Genomic DNA, 14,647 nt, shown 5'->3' on the forward strand with positions numbered 1-14,647 from the left:
CTCTCTCTCCTTCTCCATCTGTTTTTTTTATAACAATATAAAATAATCGAATATTACATCGATAGACAGATATTAATATGACTGTATTACGTTATTGTATATCGAAGGAAAGAAAAATGAAAAGAAAGAGAAAGATAAAGAAAGAGAGAGAGAGAGAGAGAGAGAGAGAGAGAGAGAGAGAAAGAAAAGGAGAGGATTGCATTGGGCACATTTATCGAAAATTAGAGGGATCAAAGAAAACGTAAGTCTTAAATCCGATGAAATCTGGGTCGTTCAGGTAAAACTATGAATTACGGTGGTGCCCATTGGTCAGAAGCTTTTTATATTGGCCATATCCTCTATCCTTTTATCTTGTACTCTCGTGTTCTTTATCTCTTCTCACATATTCTCATTCTCTCTCTCTCTCTCTCTCTCTCTTTTTCTCTTTTTCTTTTTCTCTCTTCTTTCCGCTCTCATCGATTTCAAAGAGAGAATGAGTATGGGATATATAGAATGATACTCGAGGGAGACCTTTAAGGAGGAACGTTTATACGTCCTCCTCCTACTGCGAAGAAAATGCGTTTTCACGATTTACTCACGATTCCGTCGATTTATATTTATCATCCTTTTTTCAATGATTTGAGAAGAACATTTCTTTTTTGATTTATTTTCTGTTTCCATTTCTTTCTCTATCTTTTTATCTTTTCTTCCCTTTTCTTTCCTCTTTTTTTTTCACCCTCTCTCCCTCCTCCCCTCCCCTCCCCATCACCATCACCATCTCTCTTTCTCTCTCTCTCTCTCTCTCTTCCTCCCTAATTACATATAAACGATCAACATTAATGGATAAGAGAACATTAGGAAAAATCGATATAACAGATTGTTTCGTATTTTCGTATTATCATTTTATTAAATTTTCTGATGAATTATTACGCATTAGATTTAGTAAGCATTATAAAGGAAGGTATTTGTATTACGATTATCGTCAATGTAGAATGAGATGGTTGATGATGTTGGAGATATTGATGATATGGAATGAGTGCCTGCCTGATTATTAATGATGATGATAATGGTTAAGAGAGGTATGGGAGAGAATTTTATATTGATATCTTCATTGACGATTTGAGAGATATTCGTTTCGTACATTCATCCGTCTGTCCGTCCGTCCGTACGTAATGTACGTTTTGAAAACGTATTGGCCGTAATGTATTATATCGATCGTAGTGAAAAGCGCATAAATAGCTAACTCATCATTCTGAGACTTCCGCGGCGTATTTCCGTGTAATGGAGTAACGTCGGTGTTTTGGTGTAGTATCAACGGAAATTTATCTCTCGAACTATGTGTCTCGGTCATCGACTTCTACTCTCTCTCTCTCTCTCTCTCTCTCTCTCTTCCGTTCTTCTTAGCTTCTTTGCTTTCCTTCCGTGCCAATATATCGTCCCAGTTAAAGATTTACACGCGAATATTATTACATTCGTATTACGTTTACTATCCGCGTAATACATATATACCATACATATTTAGATGTATAAAAGGTGTGTTGATGATAGATTGATGATAATGCATATGTATAAGAAGCGTTATTAAGATTGAGATATCTTTTATACATAATGTATATGAAACTCGTCAGAGATGAGAAAAAAAGAAAGATTTTAATATTCTCAACCCGACGACGAGGACTACGACGACTACGACGACTATGACGACTACGACGACTATGACGACTACGACGACGACGATGTCGCGGTAAAAAAGCTACACGTTCGTTCGTCTCACCGAATATACATATATCAGTTCACAGCCGGTGCGTTTAATAAAGAAAATTAAATCTAGAGTATACTAACGTTGAGATGCTTTGGTTGTTGTTTTTGTTGTTATTATATTCGCTTGGAAACCGGAACGAAAGTGTTCTATAAACGTCGGGTTCGTGAAAGATAGATACAGTTTCTCCAATGAAATATAATGTGTGTTTGTGTGTGTGTGTGTGTGTGTGTGTGTGTGTCTATGTGTATGATATGTCATGTGTATACAAACGGTGTTCCTACATTTTTTTTCTTTTCCTTCATTTCTTTTTTTCTTTTTCTCTACTTTTTTAACGTAACGATGCTAGCATTTTTTACGAGCAAAAGTAAGAGAAAAAAAATGTCAATGCTTAAAGCCGCGCTAAAAAATTCTTTTGTATTATCTAAAATTTTTACAACTTTTTTATTTGAGCATAGTTTTATTCAGAAAATTAGGAACACCTTGTATATGATACATGTATGTGTATGTATATGTATCTCTGTGTGTGTGTGTGTGTACACATACATGTACCATATATATATATATATATATATATATATATATATATATATATATATACATAGGTGAGAAAATAGATTTTAAAATGACAACTCGAAATGAAGAGTAGAAGAGATAAAAAGAAAAATGAAAGGAAAGAGAGAAAAAAAGAATTAACGAAATAATCTTCTACCTCTTTTTGTTATTCGTCAGGTATTTTCTTTTTTCCTTTTTTTTTTTTTTTTGTCTTCCTCATTAAATATAACACATATGTTTCCTTTTGTTTTAGACGTGTGAGAAACTCTAGATTTCGTCGTTGCTCGTGAAATATTTGATGCCGTTGGCAACGTGCCTTGACCAAACATTGATGCAACAGTTACGGAACTATCAAATTCACAGGAGAGAGGATTCTCTACGTCTCTCTCTCTCACTCCCTCTCACTCTCTCTCTCTCTCTCTCTCTCTGTTCGTTCGTCCGTCAATTCGTCTGTTTGTCTGCTTGTCCGTTTGTCAGTCAGTCAGTCCGTCTGCCTGTCTTTCTGGCTCTGTCTGTCTGTCTGTCTGTCTGTCTGTCTGTCTGTCTGTCTGTCTATCTATCTGTCTGTCTGCCTGTCCGTCCGTCCGTCCGTCCATTTGTCTGTCTATGGTAACGAAGATATTACGCAAAAGGGACACGAGCGATCAACTAGCTTTAGCAAAGAGCTCCTCTTGTTTGCCTTCTTGCATGCCAATTCCTTATAGAAGATTATAGGATTAATGTAATGAAGCGGTAGACAAGGTCTCTAGAAGTAAATCCAATCAAGGGCCCTTCACATCGGACTCATGGAAAAAGAACGTATTAGAGGGTGGGGATGAGAAACTGGGTGTATGAGAGAGATAGAGATAGAGGGATAGAGATAGATAGAAATATAGATATATTAAAAGACGAGAATTGTAGATCGGTAATTCAGAAATCTTAGTTAGCCAATTGCGAGTCAATCTTATTGGAGGGGTGGGGATGATGATCGTCCCTTCTCATTCTCATCAGTTATTCTATATATTTTTCTTTCTACGTATGTATGTATGTATGTATATACGTTAAGTATATCTACTAATATACATAGGTATACGTATGTACGTGTATACATACGTATATATTTTTTACGTTTAGGTGAATCAAATATATATATATATATATAACGAAGGGCCGATTTCGTCCTGACGTTTTATATTAGTATCTATTAAAAAACTTTGTTGAAGTTGAAAGGAATGTTAGTTGATTTTAAAAAAGAAGGGAGGAAAAAAGAAGAAAAAGAAAAGAAAACAAGAAAAATAAAAAAAAGTACCTCAATTGCAATTTTCCTCTATTATTGTCGATGTTGTCAACGAGTGAACAATCCTTTATCTTTTTCTATTTCATGTTTTTCTTATGTTTAGGAAAGACAATTCATCACCCTAACGTCATTTATGTTCATCAAGGCCTTCGACCGAAGAGAGAGAGAGAGAGAGAGAGAGAGAGAGAGAGAGAGAGAGAGAGAGAGAGAGAAACCGCATCGTGAGAAACGAGACCTAGTTCGAAACGCCAGCGGACGTGAGCTCATTCTTCTTTCCCTGTTAAACTGGTAGGGTGCTGAAACAAGGCTTAGCTTGGACATTAACGATAAGTCAACACTCTCACGTTAATGCTTTGGTTCTTGCCTATAACAACTCGTACTTCATTGGAAATGCTAGGAAGTATTAGAACGTGCCAACTAGAAGAAAAATATTTCTCTTTTTATTAGAATCGATCCTACAAACTACAAATTGTTGTGTACTTTGTCTATTCTTTTTTTTTTTTCTTTTTTTTTTTTTTTTTTATTACTTATCTCTCGCTCTCGCTCTCTCTCTCTCTCTCTCTTTCTCTCTCTCCCTCTATCTGTCTATCCATTCATTCGTGATAATATACGTAGAACAAAAGAAAAAAGAAAAAAAGAACAAGAAGTTAAAAGAAGAAGAAAATCTTGAATAATCATTTTCGCAAAGTTAAATACGTAGATGAATTTTTATTAAGTTTAAATATATAACAATAGAAGTTTTCGTTAGAAGATTTAAATGTAACCAGCGAGAAAGACAAATGGAAGTAAATTTGTTTGTTTAGTTTTGTTTTGTTCCCATCTTGCCTAGTCTTATTTAAATAAGAAGATACTATGTATAACCGTTGTAAATGTAGATATGAGCTTACTTATGTATATATATATATATATATATATATATATATATATATATATATATATATATATGTATATACGTAACGGAGAAGCTACGGGCTTTATAGAAAGCTCGGTGAAGTTCGTTAGGGGGCCCTTTGTCTCTTTGTCTCGTTGAAAGCTTAGATCTGTAAACATTTAGGCGCACGTTACATCGTCGGTGGACCTTGGCGAAACTTGGCAAGTGAAACGTCGTCGTATTAAGAGTCAAGAACCAAAAACCACCACTTTCTATTCTATCTCGTCGTCGTTCTATACCTTTTTATTTTTTTCCTCTCTCTCTCTCTCTCTATCTCTCTCTCTCTCTCTCTCATTCTCTCTCTTCTCGGCTTTTCGTCCTTTTAATATGAAACGAGAAAAACCATCTTTCACGCTTTTTCGCTTACTACTTATTCCCTTTATGAGAATTTTATGTACATTGAGAACAAAATGAGAGGAAATTAAATGTACAACTAGCATGTGTTTTAGATATTAACGAGAGAGAGAGAGAGAGAGAGAGAGAGAGAGAGAGAGAGAGAGAGAGAGAGAGAGAGAGAGAGAGAGAGAGAGAGAGAGAAAGGAATATATTGTATAATAAGTTAAATTTCATAATAAGTATGATAAGGATGAAAATTAATGATAAACGAAAATTATTATAATTTTTCTTAGGCGATATATTAATTAATTATATACTTGGGACGTTCTTCTTTCTTTATTTCTTTCTTTTTTTCTTTCTTTTTTCATCTCTTCGGATTTAACGTTTGTTAATCTTTATCCCGAGCTAAGCTATTTTTCTTTTTTCCTTTTCCTTTTCTTTTTTCTTTATCCTTTTTTCTTACTTTTATTTGCCCGACTTTGTAACTCGTTAGGGAAAGTTTATCTTTTCTTTTTTTGTTAGATGCACATTTGTGCAACTTAATATACATATATATTCGGTACTGTTGAAATGAGTGGAAAGTGTTTTTTTTTCTTTTTTTTTTTTTTTTTTCCTCGAGTGTCGACGACTAGAAACATAGTTTCTCGGATGAAAGAACCTTTTCATTCGTAAACGAGTGAAGTTTTGTAAACAAAAAAGAATTTGCAAATTTTTTCATTTGCATCGTGAGAAATGTTGGAAGAAATGCTCTCGATCGATTCAAAGAAAAAGAAAGGGAGAGAGAAAGACAAACACACACACTCACACACTCACAGAGAGAAAGAGAGAAAGAGAGAGAAAGAGATAGAGAGAGAAATTACGAGTTCTTGTACGTCGTATGTTCACCCTTAGAAATCCAAATTTATTTCTAAGCTGATGTCCGGCCAACTTGAAATTTATTGGACGGTATATGTAAACCAGCATACGTTCGCTTTGTTAATATAGGGCTTACGAATGATCGTTCCGAATCATTTATGTTCCATGTACACGTACGTATATACAAGGTGAGTCTAATAAATGGAAGGCTCAGACTATAACTCTGTTTTTATTGAGAATAGAGAAAAAAAAAAAAGGGAATATTGGCATCGGTTGGTTAACAAGTTCGTACATCGTGTAGTTAGATTTTTTTTTTTTCTTTTTAATTTTTTCTTTTTTCTTTCTTTTTTTTTCTTTTTTTTTCTTTTTTTTTTTTTTTTTACAGAAGTGTGCCATCCATCGGTGCAGTTGCATTTGTTTTTTATGCGGAACCCTACGATATTTTTTTTCTCTCTTTTTTTTTCTTTTTCTCCCCCTTTTTTTTTTTTTTTTTAATGAATTGATTACTCGCGCCATCCTGAATAAAAAAAGAAAAAAGTATTCCGTATAAAAAACAAATTTTGCAGCAAACGATGATAGAGCTTTTTAAACGATTCAAAACGAAATTTCTTTTACAATTTTTTTTATTTTTTTTTTTTTTTTTTAATAGAACCAAAGCTATAACTTTTCTATCTTCAATAGAAACAAAGCTTTTCCTAGATTTATTCCATGTATGTGTGTGTATGTGTGTGTGTGTGTGTGTATTTATATATATATATATATAGGGAGAAAGATTGAAAGAGAAAGAGAGAAAGAGAGAGAGAGAGAGAGAGAGAGGGAGAGAGATAAAGAGAATGAAATTATATTTAAAAGATGAAAATATAACAATAACGTAGATAATAGAATGTCAGAGTTATTGTCTGAATTATTTTCGATGTTATTTTCTAAGATTTAAAAAAAAAAAAAAAAAGAAAAAAAAAAAAGGAAAAGAAAAGGAAAATGTAGATATCCGGATAGAGTGAAAATGAAGTGTGAGATTTATTCGGTTGGTTCGGTGCACAAATGTATCGAATGAATAAAAGCATTGACCCATATAAATCTTTATAAAAGCGTGCCGTATTACTTGTGGATATATAATCAATGGACTCTGCGTTTCGACGCGTTCGTATATCGTTTAGGCAACATACAGTTTTTAAAGAGGTTGAATCCTTTCAAAAAAAAAAAAAAAAAAAAAAAAAAAAAAAAAAAAAAAAAAAAAAAAAAGTAATAATAAAAAGAAAAAAAAACCAAAGAGAAAGAACTTCGAACGAAAGATGAAACGAGAAAAGCCGCGTTCGAAACTTACTTTTGAATGATTGAAGAATGGCTTCTTTAAAAAAGAAAGAATAGTTCTTTATTATTTAGTTTTTTTTTCTTTTCTTTTTTTTTTTTTTTTTTTTTTTTTTTTTTTTTTTCACTAGTTTTTCTCTTTAAGTTTTGATGAGTTTGAATTAAACGATTTAATTGGAACATTCTGATCGATAGGTCGTCAGGTCATTTTCGTTCAATCAACATATACTATGAAATATTCAGATTATTTGTCAAATTTATTTGTAATATATATATGTATATACATGTAATTTGAAAAAATTATCTTACAGTACGGTGTTCCAAAGGGAGTTCCTAAGTGATTTTAAAAATTAATTATCAAAAAAGGTACGAGTAAAAAAAAGTTCCTAAGCTTTTTTAGTTTGGCAATCTTAAAGAAGAAAAGGGAAAAAAGTTAGTTTAAAAAAATGTCGAAAAAAGGTGATCGAGTGTTTTTTTTTTCTTTTTTCTTTTTTCTTTTCTCTTTTCTTTTCCTTTTTCTTTTTCTTTCAATTTTAGATCACCTAAGAACTTTTGATCCACCCCTTATACCACGTGTTACTTAACAATCTGACAACGAGATTTTTGAAAAGAAAATTTTTCTTTTCTTTTTCCTTTCTCTTATTTTATTTTTCCTTTTTTCTTCTTCTTTTTTCTTTTTCTTTTTTTTTTCTTTTTTCTTTTTTTTTTTTTTTTCCTTTTTAAGTTCCCGATCAATGAGCTTGTCGATAATGTGCCGTCCGATTAATTTGCGACGCGTCGAGCTTTTTAGGATGCACTTAAGACACGTACATAAAACGACAGATGTGCTTGGATTAAACTTTTTACGGGCAGTCTGGCGAACATAAAGTTTTTTTTTTTATAACTTTACTGGGGAAACACAAGTATGAACCGGTTTTATCGGAAATTTTGTCTTTTTCAATGCTTCTCATTCTCTCTTACGAATATAACGTTTCGACACTTTTAAACGTAGCCTCGTTTACAGCAGTTAAACAAAACGATTCCCCGCAAAATAAGTATTGCTCGCGTCTATTGTATGCGCGTAGGTATGTATGTATGCATGTATGTATGTATGTGTATTTTATACGCTTAACTTAAAAATCTCAAAACGATTTTAACAAAAGATACGATATACATACAAATATACATACGTACATATGTTCGCATATATAATATTTATTCGTGTTGAAATTAAATGAACATCGAATATATATATATATATATATATATATATATATATCAATTTGTTATTCCATAGAAAGAATTAACATTGTGATAATTAGTAACGAATGAGATTATTTGTTATGTCATTGAAATCTAACGTATCATTATCGTAAACATATTATGGAATTTCTAATTAATGATGTATAGTTGATCTGTTATCAACTTATTATTCAAATGGGATTATTTATATTTTTATAACGAATTTTTAGAAAATAATGATCATTGGAGATATTAATGATTGGGCTTTTTTGTCAACAAGAAAAATATAGACTAGAATAGAAGGAAGTAATAGGATGACAACATTATCGAGACAAGGGGTCAGAGAGATAAAAAGAGAGAGAGAGAGAGAGAGAGAGAGAGTTGACCATCGTCAAGAGTACCTGAAGTGGTATTATAAGAATAGCCGGGAGGCTGCTCGTCGGTGTTATCGTTTCTATATAGTAGCTCGTAAGTATAGTTTATATATCTACACTGTGTTGTCCTTTGCATCGTTAATAAGCAGAGATATATGTAGCATATAATGTATGTATTATATATATATATATATATATATATATATATATATGCATGTATGTATGTATGTATGTATGTATGTATGTATGTATGTATGTATGTATGTATGTATGTATGTATGTATGTATGTATGCATAAATTCATGCCACATTTTCCATTAGATCTCTATGAACGATAATAGGCAGAGGGATATTACAATTAATCGTAAAATCAAAGTAAGAATATCTTTGACATTTTTCTTATCTCTCGATAAGAAAATATATATATATATATATATATATATATATATATATATATATAAATATGTATACATTGTTTTCGTATTCGTAAAATATAAACGCGTCCTTTAAAATTTGTTTCAATTTAATGTATAAATAAAACGATATTGATAATAGGAGAGAATCGTGAAATGATTGCACGTAAATTTTAAGAAAAATGTTTCATTCGTTTTTCTTTTTATCTTCGTATATCAATTTATCTATCCTAGAAAGAGAGATAGATAAAAAAGAGAAAAAATAATAGTAAGCGAGCGCGTGCGCCCGCGAAAGAGAGAGAGAGAGAGAGAGAGAGAGAGAGAGAGAGAGAGAGAGAGAGAAAATCGATTCGATACTTTTGAATCGCCTTAACGGAAGCATCGAGTTAAATCGTGTGTGCGTAACGGAAGTCGACGAGTCGGTTCGTATCCGATCTCTTCTATCTCGTCGTTTCACAGTCCCTCGATAAGAGGGATGAAGAGTGGAGGAGAGGGGTGTGGGGGAAGACTGAAGCGGAATGGGCTTTCATCGTTTGACCGCAAATCCAATCGTGACGAGGGATAATCGGCCCTCTTACCGGCTTCGTTCGTTTCAGAGTGAGAGAATAAGGGGGAATGAGAGAGAGAAAGAAAGAGAGAGAGAGAGAGAGAGAGAGAGAGAGAGAGAGAGAGAGAGAGGGAGAGGGAGAGGACTTCGTTTTCTCGGATAGAATGCACACATAAGCTTTTCTCGATAACGTCTCGATATTTCAGTGTCAACTTTGATGATTTTGTTAATCCACTTGTTATTATTATTATTATTATTATTATTATTATTATTATTATTATTATTATTATTATTATTATTATTACTATTATTATTACTACTGTTATTATTATTATTATTTTCTTTTTTGTATTTTTCATCCTCGTTAGACTTTACCAAGAATAAAAAGTAGATATACATATGTGTATATATGTGCATGTTATATATATATATATATACATAATAGTGAACGCGAATGTCACGCGAAAATATCAACATCGTCATCGTCGAAATTAATCTACATAGTTATATACTCGTACAACGCGTGTGCATCATACACAGATACGTGTGCAAGTATCGATTTGTATTCAGCTACCACGAGGTCGTTGCTGTTTAATAATCGAATCCAATTAAAGCTGCTCTGACTCTCACGCAAAACGCAAGTCTCTCTCTTTCTCTCTCTCTCTCTCTCTCTCTCTCTCTCTCTCTCTCAAATAAAATTCTAATAACAATAAGAAGGAAAGGAAATATCGTAAGAAATGTTTCTGTTCTTTTTTTCTTTTTCTTTCTTTTCTCCCTTTTCTCTCTCTCTCTCTCTCTCTCTCTCTCTCTCTACCTCTCTCTCTACCTCTCTCTTTCTCTCTCTGTCTATCTCTCGCTCTTTCTTTCTCATTTACCTGCTGTGTATCATAAATAAGATAAAATGGGATGGAAAAGACCCGAACGAGTCACCTTCATCGAGCATTGTAAATTTTATAAAAAGAGAATAGTAGTTCACGTCGAGAGAATAGTATCTATATTTTTGTTTGGATCGATACGTTAACGTTCAGTTGCTTCTCTGGTTTTTATTCGACGTAATCATATTCGAAGACAATTAATTAAACAACGACAACAATCTGTGAACGATAAACTATCATAGATTTATTTATTTATTCATTTTATTTATTTTATATATATATATATATATAAAATAAATAATATATAGTATGTATTATTTTATACCATTTTATATCATAATTTGTATATATATATATATATATATATATATATATATATATATATGTAAATGTTTCTTTTGTATCATTTACTTTCAACTGAAATGATTAATTAATTCCATTTGTTTCAGTACTTTGTCGTGTTATGAAAATCAATCGTAACTTTGAAGTGTTTTTGAAAAGTTACGGTCACTGTTGGAAGGATTTTAGCTTTTGTAAAGGGGGATTGACATGAGAGATTACAAATTTTTCTAATGGTGCTCTCACCTCCCTCTTCTTTCTCTCCTTTTCAATTAAAACAAATCAATTACGTATACGATAAAATATATTTATTTTCTCGTTTGGATCGTTCATGCAAATGACAAAGTGAGAAATAAACACTATACAAATTCGATCATAATATAATCGTAAATATGGAAGTACATATTTTATATATCAGTCATCAGATATTAAATCAAATTTATTATATATATATATATATATATATATATATATATATATATTTATGTATATATAATGTAATATAAATTTATATTGTCGTCGTATGGGAAACGACGATCTCTGTTTTACGGTGGCTCCCTGAGGCGCTACCGTTTGTTTGTAAATCCATCATTGGTTACAATACGCATGGATTTCTCATCGATGGATTTTGGAGAATCTTCAGATCACTTTTTCTTTTTCTTTTTCTTTTTCTTTTTATTGTCTTTCTTTTCTTTTCTTCTTTTTTTCTTTTCTTTTTTTTTTTTTTTTTTTTTTTTTTTTTTATTACGGGTAATAAATGACGACTCGATGGAGTTAGGAAACGCTCGAGGTTAGTGGACGACGACGATAAACGGAATGAAATTTCACCGTCGAACGAGGATCCTCGTCGTTTTAGGGTTAACGCTAAGGGTTAACTATTTCAGAGTTTCTAGAGTGGCTATAACGTTCCAGGACGGTTTTATTCTTCTTCTTCTTCTTCTTCTTTTTATTCTACTTCCTTTTTTTTGGGGTCCTTTCTTTTTCTTTTCTTTTTTTTTTTTTTTTTTTTCTTTTTCTTTTCTCTCTCTTCTATCGTAGGTCTTTCTTTATCCGTCTCCGTCATATTACTGAGTCTCCAGAGAATAACCGAGCTTTAAAAAGGTAATATCCTTTAATAAAAATTCCAACAACGCGATGGAGACCGATTTTTCTCTTTTGCGTCTATTTTTACTTGTCGCTTCTTTGACCGCATCAGCTGCGGAATGATTAATATAATACAAGAATTAAAAAGTAGGAATAAATAAAAAAGTAAGATTTGATCTGCGAACGTTATTTGTGAATCTCTTACATTTTCTTTTTGCGTTCTTCGTAAAAATATTTGCATTAGTAGCGGTAGAGAATGAAGGAAAGGTTGATTAAATGCAAATGAGTTTAATATCTTATATATGTAATATAGGGCTAGTTTATTTGAAAAAAAAAGATTAAAGAAATTAAGAGATAAGTTCATATAAGAAAAGTCTCTTATCTATTTTATATATCTTATATTTTTCTTTCTTTTTAATATACATATATACATACATACATACATACACATATATATATATATATGTGTGTGTGTGTGTGTGTGTGTGTGTGTGTATGTAATATACATTGGATGTTGAAAGAAAGAAGAAAAATATTCTATCATACGATGGTAACAGCCTAGCATAATTTTGATGACGATAGTATAACGTTGTAGAAAAAAAATAAAATGAATTAAGATTTTCTATGTGTTATCTTATCAAGCGGAGGCTGTGAACTCTTCCGTTTTGACCTATACACCTCACACAAAGGTCGCTACCACCGTGTGATAACCTTAAGCCTTTAAGACGAAGCTTATATATCTCTTTTGACGTATAAATCGTGGGAGTTAATTTTGTGAATAAATCGCCGGGCAATTTAATTTCCTGGCAATGGATAACTCTGGACGTCGTCGTTCTCATCCTCGTCCTCGTCCTCGTCCTCGTCCTCGTCCTCGTCCTCGACATTGTCGTCCACGTAGTTGTCGTTGTCGTTGTCGTTGTTGTTTCGTAGTAAGATCGAAAAGGAAAAGGGCATGACCTCCGGTGATCTCTCACCGGTGTTACGTCGAAGAGAAATCGCGACATGAATAAGGGACGTGATAGACGAGAGATAGTGTGCGTGTGTTTATGTACGTGTGTATACTTGCCAATGAGATTTTTGTAAATCTTACACGTTACAATCCAATATAAAACGATACTTAACTTTTCCTTTTTTTTTTTTTTTTTTTTTTCTCCTTTCTTTTCGTTTCCTTTTTCTTTTAGTTTTATATAAACAGAAACGATAAAATAATCGATTGTTTTAGATCTCATGATTTAGAATAGTTCATACTTTGATATAATTTAATTTAATATTAAAAATTTAGCTTTCTTCATTATCGCGACGTTGAAATTTTTAGAATCGCATAATGGAATTGGCATAATTTTTGTTCTTCGATAGGTTATTCGAAATCTACGAATCGAAATTAAACTTTTCTCGTTTCAATGAAATTAAAAACATTTTATTTTATTTTTTTTTTTTTTTTTTTTTTTTTTTTCATATTGAAACAGAAAAAGAAATGATTTTTTTTTCTGATTTTGAATAAGAGAATTTGTCGCTATTCAAAGTTCCATTGTTCGTTGTTTTGACTTGACAATTAAAATATCGAGAAATTTCTCGTATGATTTATTAAATATTAATTTAAAATTCGTTATCGAAATTTCTTAAATGATCGTGATAATGAATAATTAAAATACACATGATAGAATTTCATTTTTAAAGAGGTCATATGCAATTGCAAAGCAGATGTCCGTAGGTAATAGATATCTTTGTAAGGATAGAACTTGTGTACAAGTACGTATGTACTTCAAGGTTCACTCTGGTTAACGGGTCAATCATTGTATTGATTTAATGCAAACTACTTGTCTTTCACGTAGGACCGAAACGAGAGAGATAGATAGATAAAGATAGATAGATAGATAGATAGAGATGGAGAGAGAAAGAGAAAGAAAGAGAGAGAGAGAGAGTTCCTTCATCGAAAATCCGCTTATCACTGATTGAGAATCACTGACACAGAAACCTCGTTTTGTCGATTATTTGAAATTATTATTAGATATTATTATAAACGACATTATTATAGAATTTGATCGAATTTATTTTAAATAGATCAAAAATCTATTATAATAAAATCAAATCAGAAAAATATTATTCGTTTGATTGATAATATATTTAAACAAGTTCGTTAATTCGAGATTATAAAGAAATCGTATATCCATCTTTCGTATAATCTTAGTATTCATATTTTATAGAATTATCGTTTTTCTCTCTAATTTTATCATTCGTTATCAAAATCTCTCGTTAAATGGATGATTTGATCGGAATGATTTTATTCGAGGATTCACTATAGAGTTGCAAGTCTCAAATCGATAACTAAGTATCCTTGTTATAGGATGATGCTGGGATCGTTTGTTTGAAAAATAAAGAGAAAGAAAGAGAGAGAGAGAGAGAGAAAGAGAGAAAGAGTCAAATGGACAGACAGACAGACAGATAGACAAAGTCGGAATCGTTTTCAACTCTATATTTTCGAAAGTTCATCTCGAAATATATTACAAGGATGAGGATTTATTTATGGAATTAACGTCATAACATCGTGTGATCGTACGTCATAGTAAAGAAAATTTAGTTTTAAGAAAGATAAAGAGAGAATGAGACAACGCTATGGTTTACTTTAAGATACGTAATGAGAAACGAAACGCGCGTCACCAAAAAGATCTGGCAAATTTTTCACGAAAGAAAGAGAAACGAATCTTATGCTTGGCTTATCGCCCAAAACTTACAATCAAGCGAGCAACCGTGGCCACGCACGCATTCATTCATGTAAATTTGTCGTTATTCATTCTT

Source organism: Vespa velutina, chromosome 10 (assembly GCF_912470025.1).
Source record: "Vespa velutina chromosome 10, iVesVel2.1, whole genome shotgun sequence".
NCBI classification, from domain to species: domain Eukaryota; kingdom Metazoa; phylum Arthropoda; class Insecta; order Hymenoptera; family Vespidae; genus Vespa; species Vespa velutina.